The sequence below is a fragment of the Vombatus ursinus genome, unplaced genomic scaffold (assembly GCF_900497805.2).
Source record: "Vombatus ursinus unplaced genomic scaffold, bare-nosed wombat genome assembly UNPS02000749.1, whole genome shotgun sequence".
Classification (NCBI taxonomy): domain Eukaryota; kingdom Metazoa; phylum Chordata; class Mammalia; order Diprotodontia; family Vombatidae; genus Vombatus; species Vombatus ursinus.
Window position 1 is genome coordinate 18,497,540 of NW_020940527.1, and position 23,096 is coordinate 18,520,635.

Below are 23,096 nucleotides of genomic sequence, written 5' to 3' on the forward strand. Positions count from 1 at the left end.
GATTGGGGAAGGATTTAAGTCATTGAAGCAATCTGAGCCTCAGTTTCGTCATCTGTAAAAAATGAAGATCATGCTTACATGGAGCTATTGTGAGGAAGGTGTTTTGTAAATTAATTGGTAATTACTTTATGAAACGGGGGGCAGGCTTGCCCGGGTGTTTTGTTACTCACCAGGAAAGTCCATGATGGCAGCAGGAAATGAGGCTTCAATCACACTTTAATAAGGCACGGAGGGTGTAGGGGCAAACAGCATAGAAGGTACACAGATAATCATCGAAAAGGATTCAAAGGTAGAAAAGGATTCAAAGGCAGATATCATGGGGTTGGGCAATGGGAAGAAGGCAGAAAGCAATGGGGAGGGAGAAAGGTGCGGAGAATCACTCATATACCCATGTATTAGAGTTGAGAGCACTTGACACCATGGGCCCTTAGGACATGGAAGAGGGCTTGGAGGGGCAGGAGTGTGAGATCTCATTTTATACGGTTTTGGGGGGGGGTGAAACAGACTATCTCTTATGTCTGTCACCTTGAGGTCAGTTCATTAACATATCCAGATCATCCCAAAGCTATCAGTAAAACTTTAAATTTAACATGTCCACATCATCTCAAAGTTCTGGGTAACCTTTGGTATTGGGCTAGTCTTACTTCAGATGTCTGGGACTTAATCTGCAATTTATAAATCATAGGGCCAAAAAGCTATGACAGCAAAGCCTAGATGGCTTTCTTGGATTCAGCACACATCACCAGGATGTGTTTTTTGGCTAATATAATGATGTATCAATTGTAATTGGCAAATGATGCTTATTTGATCTTTGGCACGGCTTATATGTGACTTGTAGGTTCCCCACGTTATCTTACTTCCTGCTATTGCTACTTTGTATGGACTACTTATAAATTTACTATAGTGACTAGAGAGGGCTGGGGCAGGCAGGAGGACCAGAACAAGATACAATTTTAACACAGTAAACTTTCAAACTATATAAACATGACTAATACTTTCAGTGTGGGGCATTCTATTTTGGAGGAATATTAACAAGTTGGAGCACATCCCGAGAATGGGGAAAGGGCTCAAAGCCATGCCTGAGAAAAGGCTTGAGGGTGCTCGGTTTTAAGGATGTGAGACTCTCAATTGTTTCTCCTGACAAGGAGTAATGGATGGAAATTGCAGAAATGTAGGTTTCAGCTTGATGAGAGGAAAAATTTACCAACAGCTAGAGCTGCTAAAAATGGCAGAGGGTGAGGCAGTATCTGTCCTTATCGGTTCTTATCTGATGACTCCTCAGTCTACTGAAGGTGATGCGAGTCTTTGGTGTTTAGAATGAGATGAGTAGGGGCTAGGTTGGTTCTTTGAAGTGAAGGGGAAGAGCTGATTTCTGCGGTAAAGTCAGTGTTTCTTTCCCATTTAGATACTGGTTCTGAATGAGTAGGTGGGGTCCATTGCATGAAAACTGGTTTTACTATTGAAATACAGGTATAATTGGGGCAGGAAGAATTCAGAACCAGGCAATATCTTTTACCTGGAGCTACCTACTGCTTCTCTATCCAGTAGTGGGGAACCTATGACCTCATGTGGCCTTCTAGGTCCTTGGGTGTGGCCTTTTGACTGAGTCCAAGTTTTACAGAACAAATCCTTTCATTAAGGCGATTTGTTTGGTGAAGTTTGGATTCAGTCAAAGGGCCACACTTAAGGACCTAGAGGGCCACATGTGGCCTCAAAACTGCAGGTTCCCCTCCCATGTTTACTAGGCCCAACTCTGGAGTTGCTTTAGTCCCATGCCTCAGGCTGGTTTTCAGTGCTCTGGCCAGGATAGAGGCAGGAAGGTCTGGCTGGGATGGAGCAGAGCCCTTGTGGGTGGATTGTGCTCTATTCAGGCTCTGAACTTTGTGTAGGTAGATCTGTGAGCTCATCTGCTTGGCCTGAGATTCTGCAAGCTTCTCATCTGAGCTCTCTCTTGCTTTAGGCTCTAATCCTTTGCTCCTACTTTTTTTCTCTTCCTTTGTTGTTGGTGTTGTTCAGTTATTTCAGTCGTGTCTGACTCTCCGTGAACCCATTTGGCATTTTCTTGGCACGGATACTGGAATGGTTTGCCATTTCCTTCTCCAGTTCATTTTACAGATGAGGAAACTGAGGCAAACAGAGGTAAGTGACTTGCTCAGGGTCACACAGCTAGTAAGTGTCTGAGGCCAGATTTTAATTCAGGGAGATGAGTGTTCCTTACTCCAGGGCTTTCACTCTATCTACTGTGCCACCTAGCTGCCCCCTCCTCTTTCTTTAGTACTTCAATGTCATGCTTCTTCTGTAAGGCTTCTGTGAGAATGTCCATCATAAAAGGTCAGGGCAGATGATCCCTTGTTAGGGAGTTATAAATGGATTAGACCAAGTGACCTCTGAAATCCCTTCCAGTTCTGAGATGCTAGGATCCATTGACTATCCTGGCTAGATGAAATCATGTCATAGAATTCTAGGTTCATAGATTCAGAGTTGGAAGGGCCTTCAGGAGCCATTCATTTTATAATTGAAGAAACTGAAGGCCAAAATAATGAAGTTACGTGTACAAGGTCACAGAGGTAATAAGTGACAGAGGAAGATGTGTAAAATAGAGTGAAGCTGGCCTTGACTGAAGGATGGCCAAGGTCCATCTCCCAGACTACAGAGAGGTTTATTGAGAGGCTCCAGGAATGTCTTTTATGGGTCTCAATTACAATGAAGTGTTATAAACCTATAAAATTACCTGATTCTGAGGTCATTTGTTCATATAATAAATATTTGAATAACTAATACAGGATAACTGATAACATATGCAGTACACTCTGCTAGGTACTGTTGGAGAGACAAGATGAATAAGCCAGTATTTGTATTCAAGGAGTTTGCAGTCTAGTGGGGAGTAGTAAGGCTAATAGGTGTAAAAAAATTACTACAGTACAAATTGAAATATAATACAGGAGAGACAAACCAGTAGAAAGGGAGGAAGTCTAAGCAGAGTTAAAGAGACAGATGATTCCATTCTTCGCCATTTCACAATCCAGGGTAGGGCCTGGGGAATTCTCTGGTGTGGTATCTCAGATCTTTGACCATTTGGGACTAGGTGGTCCTTAAGGGTAAAGGCAGGGACTACTGTGTTACAGAAGTAGGTCTTACCATTGACATTACCTCCCCCCACATCCACTTCTACCCCCTCACTTGGAATGCATGCTGGGGAGGGGCAAGTGTAAGGATGTGGGGGAATGGGGTGTTTCCTCCCTTAGGTCTCTCCACATATTTTGAAATGGAGTCTGTTCTGCTGCCTATGGGTCTCAGCAGCTGATCTCCATGGTTGTGTTTCTAATGATGACATCTCACTTTTATGTAGCACTTTACAGTTTTCAAAATTTGTCATCTACATGTTTTCATTTGGGGACCTCATGAGATTGACAGTTTGGAGTAGGTAACAATTACAGCTGTCCAAAAGTGGAATGGAATTCCTTAGGAGATAGAGGGTTCCCCATCCCCTGAGGTCTTTAGTAAGAGGGTAGATAATCATTTTTTCAAGGACATCAAGGGGTAGTATAGCAAAGTGGACTCCAAGCTGGGCTTGGAGTCAGGAAGTCCTGGATTCAAATCTCATCTCTGGTATTTCCTAGCTAGATAACTCTATATAGGTCACTTAATAAGCCCCCAGGATTTACAAAGTTGTCAATCTTATGATCAGAGTTCCCCATCCTGATTTCTAAGGAAATCACAGGATCTTCAGGTGTTTGTTTGTGAAATATGGAAAATGTGAATTATCTCTATTTTACAGATGTGGAAGCTGAGACCTAGAGAGTTAAATGATTTGCTCAAATACATGGAGCCATTGAAGTTAGCAGCAGAATGAGACTTAGGGGGAAAAAAAAACAACCTAGGTTTTCTGCCTCCTCCTCGTACCACGCTCTTTCAAGACCTTTTCAGAGATAAGTCAGTTTCCTCAAACCTCTCTACATATGGTCAGAGATCAGACTATGTTCTCAGAAACAAAATGATGGTGGGAGGTCAGAGGATGGTTTAGGAAGCCCCGATCACAGCACAGGCTTCATTCCTTGGTCTGGTGAGACACATGATGTTTCGATGAGTGGCTAAGCCCTAGTGGCTTCGGTTGCTTCCCTCCTGTCTGTTTGCAGTGTCAGGAAGGCAGGCAGACAGGCTTAGGATGACAGTGACTTTTTATTTCCCCAATGAATGTGGGATTCATGTTTGCAGACTTGAATGACCAGCTTCTCGCCTGGAAACATAGCCGGGGCTCTCAGAGGCCTCTGATCAAAAACCACATCAGTATGTGGTCCAAGAAAAAGACTATTTGTAACTCAGTTCACGTGGCACTGGCCACAGACTTTCTCCTCCTGTGCCTCATAAGGCTGTGGTTGAGTTCTAGCTAGGCTGGCTAGTTCTGGGGGGTTGGGGAAGGTGGGGGGGGGGGGGGGGGGGAGCAGCTCACGTAGTTTATTCTGTTTGTGTCAATTGCCTTGTTATTCTGTTTGCCGTTGCCTTGTTAATTAAGCTTCCTGAAGAGCCTTAGTGCCAGTTTCCTCCCTGTGTCAGTCATTAGGAATGTCCCATTTCCTAAAGCTGGCTTACTCTCAGAAGCAAAAGAATATGGTATCAGTCTCTGCCCAGCCCCCTCTGTATCCCCACAAGCATTTCTCTGTGGCCAGTCATGCTGTTTCCTTATGTTAGAAAGAAAAGCATCTGTGTACTTAAGGCAGAAAAAAAAATATGAAGCTTTTGTTCATTTCCCATCATAGTCCAGGGCCTACCGTTCCCCTGGAGTGGTGTTTCCCAGTAGTGTCCTAGTGTGACCTGAGTATCTGTGCCAATGAGAAGGCTTTGGGGGCTGGTGTGACCAGAGGATGGGGCCAACCAGGATGAGGTTTGGCATACCCTTTGTGGCAGTGTCTGTGTGGCAGGGGCAAAGAAGTAGTAGAAAATTTGGGGCTAGGCTGGTGGGCTTTGTCATTCTTGATATTGTGAAGACACACAATTCTCAGCTATGTATTCAGAACAAATAACAAACTGCATTTTTACAGTACTTGAAGGTTTAAGGAAATGCATTTCTCATCACCCTGTGAGGTACAAGGAGCATTGCTGTCATATGTATATTACAGATAAGCCAAACTGAGGCCAGAGAGGCTAAATTATCCACCTGTGGTCACACAGCTAGAAAGTGGATGAGGTAGTGATTCAGTATCTGTAGGAACTAGTGATGAGGTAGCAATCCAATATTTTGGGGACCATTGGTTACAAACACCTAAACCAGAGATTCTCAAACTTTTTGGTCTTAGGACCCTTTACATAGAGGATTCATACCAGATTTAGGGCCTGAACCTCCCCTAACTTCCTGGGACATTTGGTGATAATCTTGCTATATTCTACCCTGATTAGATAACATCTAGAGTACTTATGCTCACAGCCATATTTTTTTTTAAAGGAAATTGACATCTGTAAGAGGGTCACTAGGACAATGAGAAGCCAAGATAGATGCAACGTTTGTCTCTTTTTTAAATTTATTTTTTCTCTTTTTAAATTTTTGTAACTACAACTTAAATACACAATAAGGAAAGAAAAAGAAATATATTATAAACTTAAACACAAAATAAGAAAAGAAAAAAAGCATTGTCATGTACACAGCAGAACATGAGAGGTTACAAAAATATACAGCAATAAATTTTCATTTCAAGAATGCCTATATAATAAACACTATGTGTTGTGTTGAGAGCTGTCAATCTTTGTTTCGTTGTAAGTTTTCTTTTGTTCTCTGCTGTGTACAACAGCATTTGTCTCTTAATGGTTTTTTTGTTCTGTGTTTTGTTTTTTGTTTTTGTTTTTCCCAAATATCTGTGCCCACAGATCTAGTCACAGGTGCTAAATCATAAATTATAGCATTAGCACATCATTGTCACAGGGCACAATCAAGATGCTTCTGCACATTTATGAAGCAGAGGGGTAGTTATCTTTATTCAGCAGGAGTTTTGTCTTCTGCTTTTCGAAATCAGGGGGATGGATCAGGGCACATGTAAATTATTAGGGGACTGATTTAAAGTAGGAACACAAAAGAACCATGAGACTTCCTGAGGCCTCTACAATTTCAGGTGTGTTTGTGACAATGGGTACTCCCAAGTGGTCTGTGGGCTGGGCTGTACTGATTGCTGAGTTCCTATGGAAACTGATCATTTTACATATTGAAATGTCTTTGTTGCAGCTGTCTAATCTGACTCTAAGCTAAGCGAAGAAGGCTTTTGATGAATTGGGGATGAGACAAAAGATGATGGAGGCAGGAAGAGGAAAGGGAGAAGAATCCTGAGGCTTTAGGTAGGCATAGCAGTACTGTGGGAGAAGTAGGTATGGGACATAAATCCTAACCGGGCTTTTATCCAGTCCAATAGAGTTAATCTTCCCTCTTCTAATAATAGATATTAATGATAATCTATTAATAGCTCTTAAATGTTGGTGTATATCTCTCTTAGAATGGTAATGTAATCAGAAAGTAGCATGCACATGTACACGAATGGAAACTTGGATAATGTATAGGACTGAGGAGATAGAAACCTTTGGGACTTTAGGGTGACATCTTGTGTCTGAAAAATTGGCTTAATGATATCCTCAGGGTTTAGTTTAATCAGTGAGAACCAATGTGATGTTATTTGATGTGCACCTAAAGTAAGTAATACTATATCCACTGACTTTATATGGTCCCTGAATTCCCCATTAGAGCATCATTCTTTTGGTTCCCTACCCTGGCAAGGTTTTTTCTATCTCCAGGAATCCCTTGTGATCATGAAAATGCTCCCCAGAGAGACTGAGGTAATTACAAAAGATAAAATGGATGGCTTTGATTGCAAGATTTGGAAAAGCAAACAGAAAAAAAATAATATACCCAGGATAAGAAGGGAAGTGGTCAAATGGGAAAATTTGTACTTTGTTCCAAAAAAAATTTTTTATTAAATTTCTCTGATAAAGGTATGGTATCCAAGGTATATAAAGAATTAATATAAAACTAATAGCCATTCCCCAATAAATAAGTGGTCAAAGGATATAAACAAACAGCTATCAAAAGAAGAACTCCAAAGTATTCACAACCACTTGAAAGAATGCCCATAATTGCTAATAATAAGAGAAACTTAAAAACATAAGAACAACTCCTAGGTTTTACCTTCCACCCTGCAAATTGGCACAGATGACAAAAAATGGCGATACTCAATGTTGGAGAGATTGTGAAATTATAAACATACTAATACATTGTTGGTGGAGCTATGAAATGGTACAACCAATTTTGAAAGCAGTTTGGAATTATGTAAATAAAGTGACCAAGATATACATACTCTTTGAACTAGAGACTCCATTACTGGAGGAAGCTATTGATAAGAAAAGTCTCCATCTATCTCAAAATATTTATAGCAGCACTTTTTGTTATAGCAAAGAATTGGAAACAGAGTAAATGCCCATCGGTTGGGGAATGGCTAAACAAATCGTGGTACATGAATGGAATGGAATGTTACTGTGCTACTATATATGTGATGAATAGAGAAGCGAGGAAAGATTTACATGAAATGATGCAGTAAAACCAAGGAAACAAAATACACAATAATTACTACAAAGAAAATAGAAAGAACAACCATATACCAAAAAAAAAAAAAAAAGCAAAAGCAAATGTAACAAAATTGCAAAGATCAAACAGGAATCAAATGAAGAAAATGAAAGGACATTGCCAATTCACTTCTTCATGGAGGTGAGAGGTCCACAGGCATTATACATTACACATATTTTTGGACTTTTTCAATGTATTAATCAGTTGTGCTGATTTCTTTTCCTCTTTAAAAAAAACACTATTTGTTACATGGGATGGCTCTCTGGGAGGGGGAAGGGAAGAGGGAAGGATACTGGGGATAACTATGATAACATTAGGTGGCACAGTCAATAGAGTGCCAGGCCTGGAGTCAGGAAGATCTGTATTCAAATGTGGCCTCAGAAGCTTACTAGCTGTGTGACCCTAGATGAGTTATTTAACCTCTGTTTGCCTCAGTTTTCTTATCTGACAAATGGGGATAATAATAGCACCTGCTTCCCAGGGTTATTGTGAGAATCAATTAAGATAATTGTAAAGTGCTTAGCACAGTGCCTGGCACATAGTAAGCACTATATAAATCTTAATTGTATTGTTATTACTATTATTATAATGTAAGAAACAGAAGACATCAATTAAAACTTTAAAAAAAGAAAAATGCCCCTTGGAAGGCTTGTACCTTAAATGATCAGCTTTTCCAATAGTTAAAGCATGGCTTTTGGAGGATGTCATAGGACTGTTAGGAATGGAGGGGAGGGGAGGGGGGAAGGGATGTCAGGAGAGTGGAGATCCCTAGGGTATACTAATTCTTAAAAAAACTAGCAGATCAGCATTCTTACTCTCTCTCTGTGTCTCTCTCTTCAACTCAAAGGTGTCATCAGATAGGGCTCTGTCTCTATAGCTGTCTTTCCTACATAAACTTTACTAGGAGCCGGAGAAAAAGGGTTACCTTTCTGTGGTTTCCCATAAAGTGAGGGCTCCCCCATTTTTTCCCCATTCCAAAGACTACTGTTTTAGGGATCTAGGATTTAGAGGTAAGTTTTCATCTAATGTACTGGTGATGGAGAGAATAGCTTTTCTCCTCTGTCCCCTGCTCTGAAGCAGGCAGGATTAGGTGGAGGATTTGTGGCCTAAACTGCTTCTAATCTGCAGCTAAATTTAGAAACAGGGTTGACATCCCCCATGGTTTTCTTTTCTTCTCTGATAGAGGTTCCTAGATACAAGCCTCACAATAGCAAGTGGGAGAGAGAGAAGGAAAGGAAGGGGGGTGAAGCATCCATGGGCAGCTCTAACCCCAGAGAAGTAGGTCTATCCAGATGTGGATATGGTGATGTGGCTTGCGATCCATATGAAGAATTCTTAGCCCCTGCCATGTGAATAATTAAAATTCACCCCACCCCATCTCATCTATTCCCAACCTCATTACTCAGAGACAGGACAAATTGATGGGGAGCACTAAATTGCTTTCTAGAGCTAAGTGACGTTATTCCAACTCCCAAGTCTAATGAACTTGGGTCATCATATCATTGACGCCTCCCTGCCCTGCCTCAATCCTTGACTTCCCCTACCTCAAATACCAACAGAGCCATGGCCACCTGCTAGGGTTCTCCTCTCTTTCATTTCTATATCAGGTGGCTGGGTGGCACAGCAGAAGGAGCACTGAGTCTGGAGTCAGGAGGACCCATGTTCAAATCAGCCTCAGACATTTACTAGCTGTGTGACCCTAGGTAGAGTGTGACCACTTAACCTCTGTTTGCTCATCTGTAAAATGGGGATAATTAATAGCACCTACCTCAAAGGGTTGTTCTGAAGATCAAATGGGGTAATAATTGTAAAAGCACAGGCATATAGTAAATGCTATATAAATGTTAGCTGTTATTATCAGGGGTTTTAAACAGGCTCTGTGAGTTTTTTAAATTATAACTCTCAGTATAATTGCTTTCTTTTATAATCCTATATATTTTATCTTATGTATTTAAAAACATTATTCTGAGAAGGGGTTGACAGGCTACACCAGCCACTGCCACAAGGGTCCAGGGCACAAAAAGGATTAAGAACCCCTGGTCTTAATCTAAGATTCTATGATCCTTCCAGGGCAATGATTGATTGGCATTTTTGCCATCATTGTAGTGGTCCTACTCTCAGGACTGCTCGAGTTTGATATAATTTCCTATTCACACTTGCATTACAACTCAAACGGAATTCAGTGCCAGCCTCCCCTTAAATTAAATGGGTATTCTGTTTCAGATAAGATGTACTGTATTTTTGTCTCGTTTTGTTTTGAGATCACTTCCTGAAATTCAGTTTTTTGGCTTCTCGAGCAGCTAGCAAGCAGGGACAGAAAGAGGAGTTGGAGGGAATGCTGCTGTGCCAGTGGGGCGGAGCAATTAGAGAGATGTCTCAAGATCCGTAGAGAACCACTTGGGGCCCTCATTCGAGGAAACAGTCCCAGGAGAATACCACGGGAGAAGGGAGGAAACTTCCCCACCCCACCCTACTCCCAATCAGGTGACATCAGGTTATAATGAAAGTCCAGGGAAATCTTGAAAGAGAATATAAACCAGAAAAGGGCAACTTGATGTAGTGGAGGGTGGGGGAAAGACAGAAGGTAAAAGGGGTGGGTCGACCCCAATCACATTTCTTTCCTGGTTACCCTCAGCAGGTAGCATAAATACTTGTGTTGACTGATCCCTTGTTGAGTTCAGCAAAGTGGTCTCCTAGAATTATAGCATGGGAAGGTAACCTAGGGATCATTTCGTTTAACTTCCTTTTACCACCAATGGTGCTACTTCCACCACCACCATGACCTGGTATTCATATGGTGCTTTATAGTTTATAAAATGATTTATACTCTCATTTTGATACTTACAATAATGTGAGATAAATAGTATTAGATTATCCCCATTTTACAGATGAGGAAACTGAAGCTCAGAGGGGAGAGAAGTGACTTGCTCAAGGTCACATTGTTTTGTAAAGGCAGAGCCAAGTCTAATCTAGTGAGGTGTCCTGACTCCTAGTCAAGTGCTCTTTCTAGTATTTGTTAAATAAACAAACGTTGCTATGGGCAATGGATGGAAAGCGGAAACAGGCTTGATGGGGAAAGGGAGGTGATGGGATGATTTGACCTGGCAAGGGTTTTTTCCCTTCCTCTTCCACCCTGAATTTAGATTAAAACCTGTGTGGGTTCACATTCAGGGAAAAGACCACTTGTGACCATAAACCTGAAAGCCTTCCTTTCAATACCACCCTCATCTCATATCCACCCCAGCAACTTTTCTTTTTTTTCAGTCATTTCAGTTTTGTCTAATGCTTGGTGACCCTATTTGGGGTTTTCTTGGCAAAGATACTGAAGTGGTTTGCCATTTCCTTCTCCAGCTCATTTTATAGATGGAGAAACTGAGGCAAAGAGGGTTAAGTGATTTGCCCAGGGTCACACAGCTACTAAGCGTATGACGCCAGCTTTGAACTTAAGAAGAGGAGTCTTCCTGACTCCAGGCATAGCACTCTGTGCACCAACTCTGCTGCCGCAACATTCCTTGAGTCAAGCAGTATTTTAAATCTACTGGAGTGCCTAGTTGGGACTTGCCTATGTCAGACTGAGATAGCAGGGGACATGGTCTTACCCTTGGGCAGTTAATTATTTGGTTGAGGAAACTGAGCTCAGGGTAAACATTGACTGAACCCAGGTGACAAGACAGAGGTGGTCAAGTTCAAATCCTTTGAGAGAGAAGTCTGCCTCACTATCTCATAAAATGGACTTCTTCACACTGGGAGAAGGGACTTGTTCACTCAGGATGCCTGCTGTAAGAGGGGCTACAGTGTCCAGTTCTGGGGCTACCTATTGGGAGAAACTGATCATCTAGAATCTGAGGTCAATGAGTAGATTTCAGAGGATCTATAAACTTAGGTAGGGAAAAAATGACATCTTCATTTTCGCTCATCTCTAACTGAAATCTAATTTTTCTTTCAATTACTTAAAAACCTTACTCTGAGAAAAGCTCCATACCAGACTGACAAAGGGGTTCAGGACTCACAAAAGGTTAAGAACCTCTGATCTAGAACTAATTCAGAACAGAATGAAACCATGTCCTTTGAGAAACAGTTGAAGGAATTATAGATGATCTTAGCATAGAGCTACAGAAAGACTTAGGGCGACATGTTAACTGCCTTCAAATTTTTGAAGAGTGGTGAGAAAGGGAATCAGACTTAGTGTGGCTCCACAGGGCAAAACTAGGACCAAGAGCTGGAATTTACAGGAGGGGGCATTTTAGCTCAGTAAACAGAAGGGTGCTTTTTTGTTTTGTTTTTAACAAAGTAAGGTGGATCACTTTGTGAGAGAATGAGTTCCTCATTACTGGAGGTGTTCAGCCAGAGACCTGTATGATCATTTGTTGGACTATTATGGCAGGGGTGGGGGAGGGGGTGGTGTTGGACTAGATTTTCTCTAAGGTCTCTTTCAATGCTATGGTTCATTCCTGGGGTGGAGGGGGAGGGGTGATAGCCAAAAGGAAGACTGTTCCAAAAGCCGGAGTTAAGAAAAGAGTCCCCTGTCCTTGCAGGGACCCTTGCATATGAAGGGATGCTAACATAATTCTAATAACTCATTAAAAAAAAACCCTCCAATTCTACTGGTTAGAGAGACAAAGATCCTATCCAGCTTATGTGGCTTCCAGGAAGATGAGTCCTGATTTTTAAGAAGGTGAATTTTCTGTCTTCGAGGCAGCCAGGCTTGGATATGTCCCCATTGACTGCCACTGTCCATACAGGAGGAGACTGTGGGTTTCGAGAAGCGTAACTCTCCTCCTGGCTCTGGCCATGCTCCCTCACAGGGGACCAAGGACAGACTGAGCCTACTGTGGTTTCTCCGGCTGTGGTTATTCAGTCTCTCTCTGCCAGCAGTTAACAATGGCCTGTTTCACAGCAGCAGGGGCCAGCCTCTCACTTTCTTGGCTCTGGGCTCTGGCAGCTCAGTTCTCTAGGTGGCTGCCTGGGGAAGGAATTCCTGCCTCAGGCCTCGAGCCTCTTAGGGCTCTCTGCCTCTAAGTAGAACACCTCCCCCACTCCTTTCTAACCAAAGTCAATCTCAGTGGGACTGACCAGCTGAGAAGAGAAAGCTGGTGTAGGGGCATCAGCCTTTAATTGGGATGAAAATTTCAGTGAATGGATGTCAAATTATATGAAAGTCTCTAGTGGAGTGCCATAGAACTCTGTCCTTGGTCCTGTACTATTCGACATTTTAAATAAGTGACTTAGATGAAGGCATATATCAATCATGCTTGTTAAATTTGCAGATTCCATAAAGCTGAGAGGAGTAGCTGATGGGTTGTTTGTCTGGATTGGAATCAAATAAGATTTTGATCAGCTAGACCAGTGGTTCTCAAATGTTTTTTTTTTGTCTTGTTTTGTTTTGTTTTTTTTGTTGTTGTTGTTGTTCATGGCACAGTATTCTTTGCTCGAGGATTTGAGTCACAATGAACATTTAAACTGAAAAGAAGAGTTCTCAGGAAATCAGGCCTCCAGACCTATTACTCAGGCTTTGATCTTCCTCCATCTCTCTTTCTCCTACCCCACCCCTCACCCTCTTCTTTCTTTACTTCAGAGGAGGCAGCTTTGTGCCTCTTCTCATAGAGCTGCCATTGTGACCCTTCTGACACCAAACCAGGAATAGCAACTGGGAACACTCATCTTCCTGAGTTCAAATCCAGCATCAGACACTTACTAGTTGTGTGACCTACCCTTAACCCTGTTTGCCTTCGTTTCCTAATCTGTAAAATGAACTGGAGAAGGAAATGGCAAACCACTCCAGTATCTTTGCCAAGGAAACCCCAAATGGGGTCACAAAGAGTCAGACAATGAAAATGACTGAACAACAACACCAGTACCAAACTGGGTAGTAGCTGGGAAATGTGCAGATCTCAGGGTATGGGGAGAGGAATTCATGTCACCTAAGTGAAATGAAAATATAAAGTCTTACAATTCAGTTTTTAAAAATCACCTTTGGGAGGGCAGCTAGGTGGCGCAGTGGATAGAGCACCAGCCCTGAAGTCAGGAGGACCTGAGTTCAAATCTGGCCTCAGACACATAACACTTACTAGCTGTGTGACCCTGGGCAGGTCACTTAACCCCAATTGCCTAAAAACAAAAAAACAAAACAAAACAAAATCAACTTTGGGAATATAGGTTTGAGGAAACAAGATTAAACGACAGTCCACTTGAAAAAGACTTGGAGGTTTAGTGGTAAACTTCAAGCTCAGGATGAAACAGCAGAAAAACACAGCAGCTAAAAAATTTAAGTTGAATTTAGACAATATTAAATTAGAAATCTAGTGTCCAGGAAAAGGAAGGTCATGGTCCTACTGTATTGTGCCCTAGTCAAGTCACATCTAAGACACTGTGCACAGTTCTGATGACCACATTTTAGAAAGGACATTGACAAATTAGAATGTGCCCAGAAGGGACTTGGGACCGTGCCCTAACTGTTGGGAGTGAGAAAGACATGATATTATTTGAAGGGCTGTCATGTAGAAGGATTATATTTGTTTTGCTTGGTCTCAGAGTATAGACCTAGGAAAAATACAAGCAAATGGCAGAGAGTCAAAGGATAGTTACATCTCTTTTAGCTAAGAGCTATGAATCATTTTCCCAAGGCAGACTATTTACAGCAGGTAGGAAATGCCCACGTTAGGTTCATGTCTACTCCTGGAATCTTGGTTCTCTGGTAGCATCCTTTCAAACTCCCTCAGTTCAGGACTCATCTAACATATGGCCAGAAACCCATTTTAGTTCTTAGTTCTATTGATGCCCTTTCTTTCCCCACCCCTGCTTCCTTGCTTAAGTAAATATTCCCAGGGTTCTATTTAAACAGAAAAAGAGAAAAGCAAAACTGTGGTAAGGGAACTGATTTCAACCTTTTCCCATCATGTTCTCTGTTCTATGCAAATCACAGGGCCTAGGCTAGTGGGAAAAGATGGTGACCTATACCCCATCCCAGCAACAAACTGCAGCCCGATATCTCTTTGGTCTTCCTATATAATTAATCTCTTCATTGTATGCCAGTAAGTACTTCTAAAGTATCTGAAGGTATTTGAAAAGAGTTAGTTCTCAAGTTGTCTGTTCTCTTTCTAGGTCCTTCCACTGCAGTCTCAGTAGAACGTAGGCTTCTTGAGGGCAGGGACTATTTTTGTCATTGTACCATCGGTGTTCATCACAGTGGAAGCAATTCACAATTACTAGCTGAATTGAATTGAATCTTGTTAATACTATTAATTTACTGAACAAAACATTCACGGAAAGAGCAAAGGAAAACTTGCCCTAAGCCACTGTACTAACGATTTGATTCAAAGGGCTTCAGTTAATAACATTTGACTGTCATCTTAATGTCTATTAGTGATCAGCAAGTTAGCAGAGTATTACTAATAATAGTGGTTTACATTGCTTTAGCACTTTACACTTTGTGAAATGCTTTCCTCTCAACAGTTGTATGAGATATCTCCATTTTATACAGAGAAGGAAACTGAGATTCGAAAGGTTAAGTGATTTATAGAGGCCTAAAGAGTAAGTGTCAAAATGGTACGACAGAAAGAACCTTGGCTGTGGAGTCAGAGGGCCTGAGTTCAAATTCCACATCTGCGACTTTGGACAACTCAACCTTCTGGGCCTCAGTTTCTCATGTGTGAAATGAGAAGGGTTGGACTAGAATTCCTTCCAGCTCTACAGCTATGATCCTGTGAATGTGGACTTGAACCCAATTCTCCTGACTCCAATATTAATTACACCAGATTATTTTCAACTTTACTATTTGCTCAGTGGTCCGGTATTTTTCCTTTCCTTTAGCCTCCATTCTTTACCCTCACTGGAAGTGAGGTGTTATCAAGGTGAAAATCCTTGGAAAAGTCATTTTTCTGGCCCTTGTTTCTTCATCTGTAAAATGAAAGGGTTTGTTAGATTAGATCTCTAATATTTCTTTCACATCTAACATCGTTTGACACCACGACTATCGCTCTTCAGGGTCCATATCAGCTATTACCTTCTTCACGAAGCCTTCTCTGACTACCCAATTCACACTGTTCTAGTCCTCTGACGTTAGACCTTCTATCTGTACCCCACCATCAATACTTAATCATTATAACCCCCTTTATCTATATGGCAGTTTAAACTTTACCTGAAATGTTTAATCTATTATTTTATCCTTACATTATGAGGAAAGTAGATCCTTTCTTGTCTGTATGGGTGTTGTCTCCTCTAGGTGTCATCAAGGTACATAAATGCTGTCTTTTTCTCTGTGGCCCAACATCCTGCTTATGAAAGGCTTAGTAGTATATTAAAGAAGAGTGAAAAATAAGGTATTAATGGACTAGAATATCTCCAAGGCCCTTCCTCAACTCTGACATTCTATGATTACATGACATTATTTGAGTAAAGAGAAGTTTGTGGCTTGCCCAAGTTCCACTACTGAGCATAGTGTAGTGTTTGCAACTCCCAAGTCCCAAGTTTCTTCCTTATCTACTGAGATACATTAATATTCCTATTTATTGTCACTGGCAAATGTTCCTTTTCCTTGCTTTTCCAGCCTTGTGAAAAAATGTGGCCAATTTTCTGGGCCTGAGTACTGAGGGTAGTTGGCTCTCAAGCATTTTAATCTTAGGTGATGAGTGGCAGGTCCCCCATCCTCCTGCCCCTCCCAAACTAATCCTCTGCCACAGTGCCTGGCTTGGCAGCCACACAATAACCCTGCCTGTTTATATTGGGGCCTGCACAGACCACACTATCTCAAGGGCACACTAAAAAACAAAACAAAACAAAACAAAAAAACCCTAGCCACAGGAGCTAATCAGGATGCACTTTCCCTGAGGTGGAAAATACAGTAGGCACCCAGGATACTGCATTCCAGTGATTCCTGGTCTACTTTATTCTTTTTTAAAACAAAAAATTCAATTCTTAAAGAATTTCAAGTTTTAATTTTTCTCCCTCCTACCTCTTCTCCCACTCATTGAGAAGGCAAGAAAAACAAAACCCGTTACAAATATGTATAATCAAGCAAAACAAATTCCTGCATTAGCCATGTTAAGGAAAGAAGAAAGAAAGGAAAGAAGGAAGGAAGGAAGGAAGGAAGGAAGAAAACATGCTTCAATCTTCACTCTTCAGTCTATCAGCTCTCTGCCTGGAGGTGAATAACGTGTTTTATCTTAAGTCCTTTGAAATTATGTTAGGTCATTGTGTTGATTAGAGTTTCAAAGTTGAAGTGGTTTATTTTTACAATATTGTTGTTATTGTATAAATTGTTCTCTTAGTTTTGCTCACTTCACTTTGGATCAACTCATACAAATCTTCCCATGTTTTTCTGAAACTATCCCCTTCATTATTTCTTATAGCACAATAGTATTCCATCACATTTATATACTTTAACTTGTTCAACCTTTCCCAATTTGATGGGCACCCCTCAGTTTCCAATTCTTTGCCACCACGAATAGAACTGCTATAATTATTTTTGTATAAATGGGCCCTTTTTCTCTTTCTTTGATCCCTTTGGGGTATAGACCTAGCAGTGGAATTGCTAGGTCAAAGGGATGCACGGTTTAAAAGCTTTTGGGGCATAGTTCCAAATTACTTTCCAGAATAATTGGACCAGTTCAAGCTCCATCAACAGTGCATTAGTGTACCTGTTTTCCCACAGTCCCACCAGCATTTGTGTATGACCTTTTCTGGGGCCTGGCCTTCCAGCCAAACAATAATTCTATCATAAGTATCTGTCCCAAAGAAGATTCCCAGTCTCAATGTGAGCATACTACATGGCTCCATTCTCTCAGCCTTTCCTCTGGTAATAAAAAGAATTACTATTACAACAATGAGGCTTGGAATCTTGTTCCCCACTTTCCTGGGGTAGGGTAGAAAATCTTATTTTGCCTTGGAATTCTCTGAAACTCAGTGGGTCCCATAGGAATAGGCTTTCTGTTCCATTCCTTTCTTTTCTCCACTTTGGGGTACATGTGATCATTGACACAAGGAGCACAGGTAAGAACTGAGCCCTACGGAGTCTCCATGAAAACCCCAAGAATGACTTGTATATCCCAGGCCAAAAATCCAGAGCTGGAATCCACCAAGGCGGAATCATCTTATATACACCCTGGTCCAGAGTAGCCCATGCTATGATATACCTATATTATGTTTTACAAGACATTTCCTGGTTTCATTAGGTTTTAGATGTCTTATTGCCCTTTCTGAGGACAGCCCTGATGCTCTGAGGGATTTCTTCTCCTTCACTTCCTGAAGAGTGGGCCCCTCCTGAAAGATATTGCTTTCAAATTCTATTTCCCATCATAGCTCAGATCCCCTCCCCACCAAAAGACACAGCTTTGTGATGTTTTTTATATGGCAAGGATTTATGGCTTTATGGCCTTACAGATAAGAATTTCCCTGCTGGGCTGCTGGGCTACTGGGCTTCTTGACAGTTGGGAGTTGGTCTTTTTTACAAGTCAGATGTACCAACAAGCACCCTCTCTAAGGCCTATAATGAGACATTTATGGGAACATGTCCTTGGCTTCCTTGAAACACTTTGCTTTTATTTTCAACATGAAGACGTACAAATACAGTGAGTATAGCCTGTCCCTGAAGGCCACCTGGATGACCTACTCAACCCCAGGGAGGCTGAGCCTGAACTAGAGATAGTAACAGCTTAAGAGTGATAGGGAACAACAAATCCAAAGGAGGCAATGATCTTTAGGTTAAACCACATAAAGTGCTTTGATAATCTATTACTATTTATTTACATAGTGCTATTTATGTTGAACTTTAAGATGAAGTCAATGGTAAAATTATCATTATCTTCATTTTACACTTGAGAAAACTAGATATCAGAGAAGTTATGATTGGCCCTTAATTACAAAGTAAGCATTGAAGCTGGAATTCAAATCCCTTCTGATTCCGAATCTAGTGTATTTTCTATATAATAGAGATGAGGAAAATACCATATTCCTTTAAAGAAAGGGCTAAGATTGCCACATTTTTCAGAGTGAGGCAAAAGGAAGCTAAACTGCTCACTGTCCGAGGTTCTAGATAATATTTGTTAAACTGAATTGAATTGCCCACACAAAGACCAATTTTTTTTTCTGCCAACAGAAGCATCCTGAAATGCTCTCAATGAACTTCCATTTCCAAGTTTACAGTTTGGGAAGACTAATCCCAGGCTCTAAGTGCTCGCCAGAACCTCCCAGTGTGAAAAAGGTTCATCATTAGAAGGTTGGCCACCAGGTAATTATCATTATCGTCATTATTATTACTTACCACAATAACCCAGGAAACAGATAAAAACACAAAATGACCTACATGTAGCCCTCTTTTGCTTCTACAGTGATAACAGTGGAAAAAATAGGGTAGAGGGTGCTAAGAATCACACAATTCTTAAACCATCTACATTTATTGATTTAAGTGTTGGTTTTCTCAGTATCAGACTTTTGTCCAAAGACCAATAAAGTGACCTACTTTTGGTTGAAGTTCCAGATAGAAGGGTAACTGTCCTTGGGGAGGTTAATAAAGGAGCTATTAGACTTTGTTTCATCATGTACACAGAAGCAAAAAAAAAAAAAAGAATTATCAGTCCAAGAGCTATTGGACTGGATAAGAGATCAAAGGATATGAACCAGTAGTTCTCAAAAGAATTGCGAACTATTAAAAACCATACACTCCAAATCATCACTAAATAAGACAGATGCATCAAAACAACTCTGGGTTTTGTCTCATGATGAAGCAAGTTGGCAAAGATGACAAAAGATGAAAATAGTCAATATTGGACAGGCTGTGAAAAGACAAGCATACATATATGCTATTGGCAGAGCTGTGAATTGAGCCAACATTTCCAGACAGTAATTTGGACTTGTGTTAAAAGAGTAAGTAAAATATTCAGGTCCTTTGACACAGACATATATTCCAAGGTAGTTAAAGACAGAAAGAAAGCTCCCATATACACCACATTATTTATAGCAGCACTGTTTTGGGGATAGCAAAGAACTGGGGAAAAAAACATGATCATCAATTGGGCAACAGCTAAACAAACTGTGGTACATGAACGTAACATAATTTTACTGCACCATATAAAACAACAAATATGAAGGATTCAAAGATGCATGAAAAGACTTACATGAACAGATACCAAGAGAAATAAGCAGAGGCAGTAAAACAACATACACAATAAGTACAACAATGTAAGAGGAAATTGAACAATAACAATGACAACAAAAACCCCTGAACACTGTGTAATTATAATGATCAAGTTTGGCCCTGAAAAAGAGTTCAGAAACTTCCCTCTTTCTTTGTAAAAGTTGGGGACTATGGGTGTGGAATATGACATATTCTGTCAGATATAATTGATGTGTTGATTAATTTTCCTGAATTGCTTTTCATCTTTCTTTTTAAAAACCTTTTTATAAGGGATGGCCGGTTGTATAGGGAATAGGCAAGGGATATAATTGGAAATGAAGGTGATATTAAAAAACAAATGACATCAATAAAAATAAGATTTTTAAAAAGTTAAGTGTAATATCAAAGGAATGTATTTCACTGGAAATGGAAGCTAATTCTGTAATATTATTTACTATTATTCAAATAGCTGAATTTGAAAAAAAAGTTAATAGGTCATTGTGGCTCTAAGTATTCATGGTAAGCATAAGCTAATAGACCATCATCATTATCATCATTATCATCATCATCACCATCACCATAGCTAGAATTATAAGCTAATGTCCATTGGTGAAGATGAAGAAATAGAGTTTTATGAAGAGCTTGTTAAGATCCTCCCAAGAAGTCAATACTTATTTTGATACTTGGTTACTTCCAGTTACTTAACATATAGCAAGCACTTAATAAATGCTTGTTAGTTTGACTTGAATATAAAAGTTGATCATGCTTTATCCAAAAAAATGGGATCTGGGAAGATATTAGCAATTATCACTCCATATGCCTGCTCTTAAATCTCTATAAAATGAGAAATGGAAATTGTCTAGGAATGTATCAAGTATGCTTTCAATGAAAACATAAGAAATAGAAACAGTCTTTTGCTGGTAGTTTTCTACAACAGACTACATCTTTATAGTGACCTTTTGTGAGAAATAGAAAGAATGTGGAAATAGAAAGAAAGAGCCCACTGAGAGATAGCATGGTGTGATAGGCAGAGCCAACCTGAGAGGCAGGAAGACCCAGGTTCAAATCATGCTTCTGACACATACTGGCTGTATGATCCCAGGGAAGACACCTAACTTCTCAGGGCTCCCAGGCAACACTCAGAAGGTTACGAGTTGCAAAAGAGTTGTAGATTTGCATTACCTCATTGAGTTTCCTCATTGAGAATTACCTATATCGATAAAATCAAGGTTCTAGACCAAATAAAAAAATAGATCTCCTGCTATGTTTTATGACTTTAAGAAAGTGGTTGCTTTGGTAGAACAAAATACTATATTTTTAAGAATTCTCTACTGATGGTGATATTAAAAAGTATACACAGCCTTGAAACACTATGAAGCCTTTTTTACTGACATTTACATTTACAACAATGAGAAAGAGATCAATATAGTCTTCCATGATGAAAACACAAAGCGGACCCAAAAAAGCATCTTGTCCAAGCTACAACATGCTGCTTTCAAATTAGCCCACCTATGTGTGTATTTTGAAGAGCCACTATAGAGATGAACAATGGATCTAGGCTCTGAACTGAGTACAAGAATTTACACAGCGTTTTAAATGTTCCCAAATTGTTTGCTGCAGAAAAAAACAACCCCTTTAGCACCAGCATTCTTCCAATAATGTCATTCAATGGCATACCACAAAACACCCCATCTCAAAAGAATTAAGACTGAAAATAACCATAAGGAAAATGGAAAGATACACATCAGCACAAGCCAACTACAGCATATTACCAGGGACAACTTATGAACAGGAAGAGGCATCAAAGATATGATTGAGTATGACTGGGAAGAAATATACCAGTTATAGAGTCATAACAAAAGACAACAATGTGTGGCTCAGAGGGTACATTCGTATCCCTAAGACTCTAAAAGAAAAGAAAAAGGCCTCTTGAGGTTTAGGTAGTTCTTCTATTAGGATTTATAGGGAAACATGGGCAAGAATTGCACAAAAGGTCTAGAGGGGTTATGATCCACATTAGTGAAAGAATTATATATATATATATATATATATATATGTGTGTGTGTGTGTGTATACATATATACACACATATGTATGCATGTATAGAAATCATAGACTAAGTACTGATCTCAGTCTCAGAAGGATTCATGTAAGGTGTTTTTAGGCCTTACAAAGCTAGAGTCATAAATCAAAAGCTGTATCCTCCTTAAAATACAAGAGTGGTTGGAGGGGGAAGCATAAGGAAGAAATATAAACCAGGAGTTAAATTCTGAGGCAGGGCTAAGTCCAAAGGTGCCATTAATGGTGGACTGGTTAATCTTTGAGATTGTGGGGAATTGGTCAATTGGATTGAGATTCAGGACTCATACATGTGACTCAGTTTCCCAGTATGGATTACACTAGATGATCTGTAAGTTTCTTTCAGCTATGGTATTCTAGGATTTGATCTGCAAGTGGATTACCTATTTAGTGGTTAAATTTCAGTCTGGTTTCCCCTAAATCTTGGCATATTCCCCAGGCCCTGCAATCAGTCAGTGCAGGAGAAACAGATTAATTGTACTACAGAACAGTTTGAGTTCAGTACAATTAGGAAGATAAATCTGTTGCCAAAATATATCTCTTTTACCATTCCCTCCTTCCCCTTCTCCATCGGTTCATCTTCTATCTTTTGTTCTGGCTTCTTTCGCATGTGCTGTAGTTATTGGTGGGTTTCAGAACAGCTTATGCAAGCCAGTAGTGAGCTGGAGGAGCAGAAGTCAGGAAGAAGTTGTTTGTTTTGGTTTTTGTTTTTTTGTTTTGTTTTGTTTTTGTTTGGTAAGATGACTGATTACTTGTTAGGATCATATAGGAAGGATTAATTCATCAGGCAGGATGTCAGAAAAGGTGACCTCTCAGGGTCATGTCTGAGACTCCAGGCCTGGTATGGCTAGAGTAGCACTGGTTCTGTAAGTCTGGGAGAAGGACAAATATTGTTCCAGCTTTCAAAAGAGGGAGAAGAATGGAGCAAGGAAATTATAGGCCAGTGACCTTGACTTAGATACTTGGAAAAATTCTAGAGTGTATCAGCAAAAGAATACTTGGTGGACATCGAGGGAAAAAAGAGTGTTGATCATAGAGAGGCAGTATGACTTCATCAAGAACAGGTCATACCAGACAAACCCAATTTCCTTTTTTGACAGGTTTACTAAGCAGATAAAGGGAAATCATTTTTGCTATAGCTATAGAAATAGTTTACTTAGTTTACTTAGACTTTTTTCCCAATTGCATGTAAAACCAATTTTTATTATTTGTTTTTTAAAAATTTGAGTTCCAAATTCTCTCCCTTCTGCCCTTTCCTCCTTCCTCCCTGAGACAGTAAGCAATTTTATACAGGTTATACATGTGCAATCA

The 23,096-nt window shown here is 40.2% G+C and overlaps 1 protein-coding gene across 4 annotated transcripts in view; it reads left to right on the forward strand.

Annotated features, from left to right (window-relative positions):
- GRAMD2A (GRAM domain containing 2A) overlaps positions 1-23,096 on the forward strand; it is a 79,857-nt gene that overhangs the window by 25,403 nt on the left and 31,358 nt on the right. For 3 of the 4 annotated variants that reach the window (XM_027859165.1, XM_027859138.1, XM_027859157.1), the window contains exon 2: positions 18,690-18,821. The gene's annotated coding sequence lies outside the window, so the exon portion shown is untranslated. Of the gene's footprint in view, positions 1-16,654; positions 16,740-18,689; positions 18,822-23,096 lie in introns of those variants that run through there. The other variant, XM_027859147.1, reaches the window with a different exon arrangement.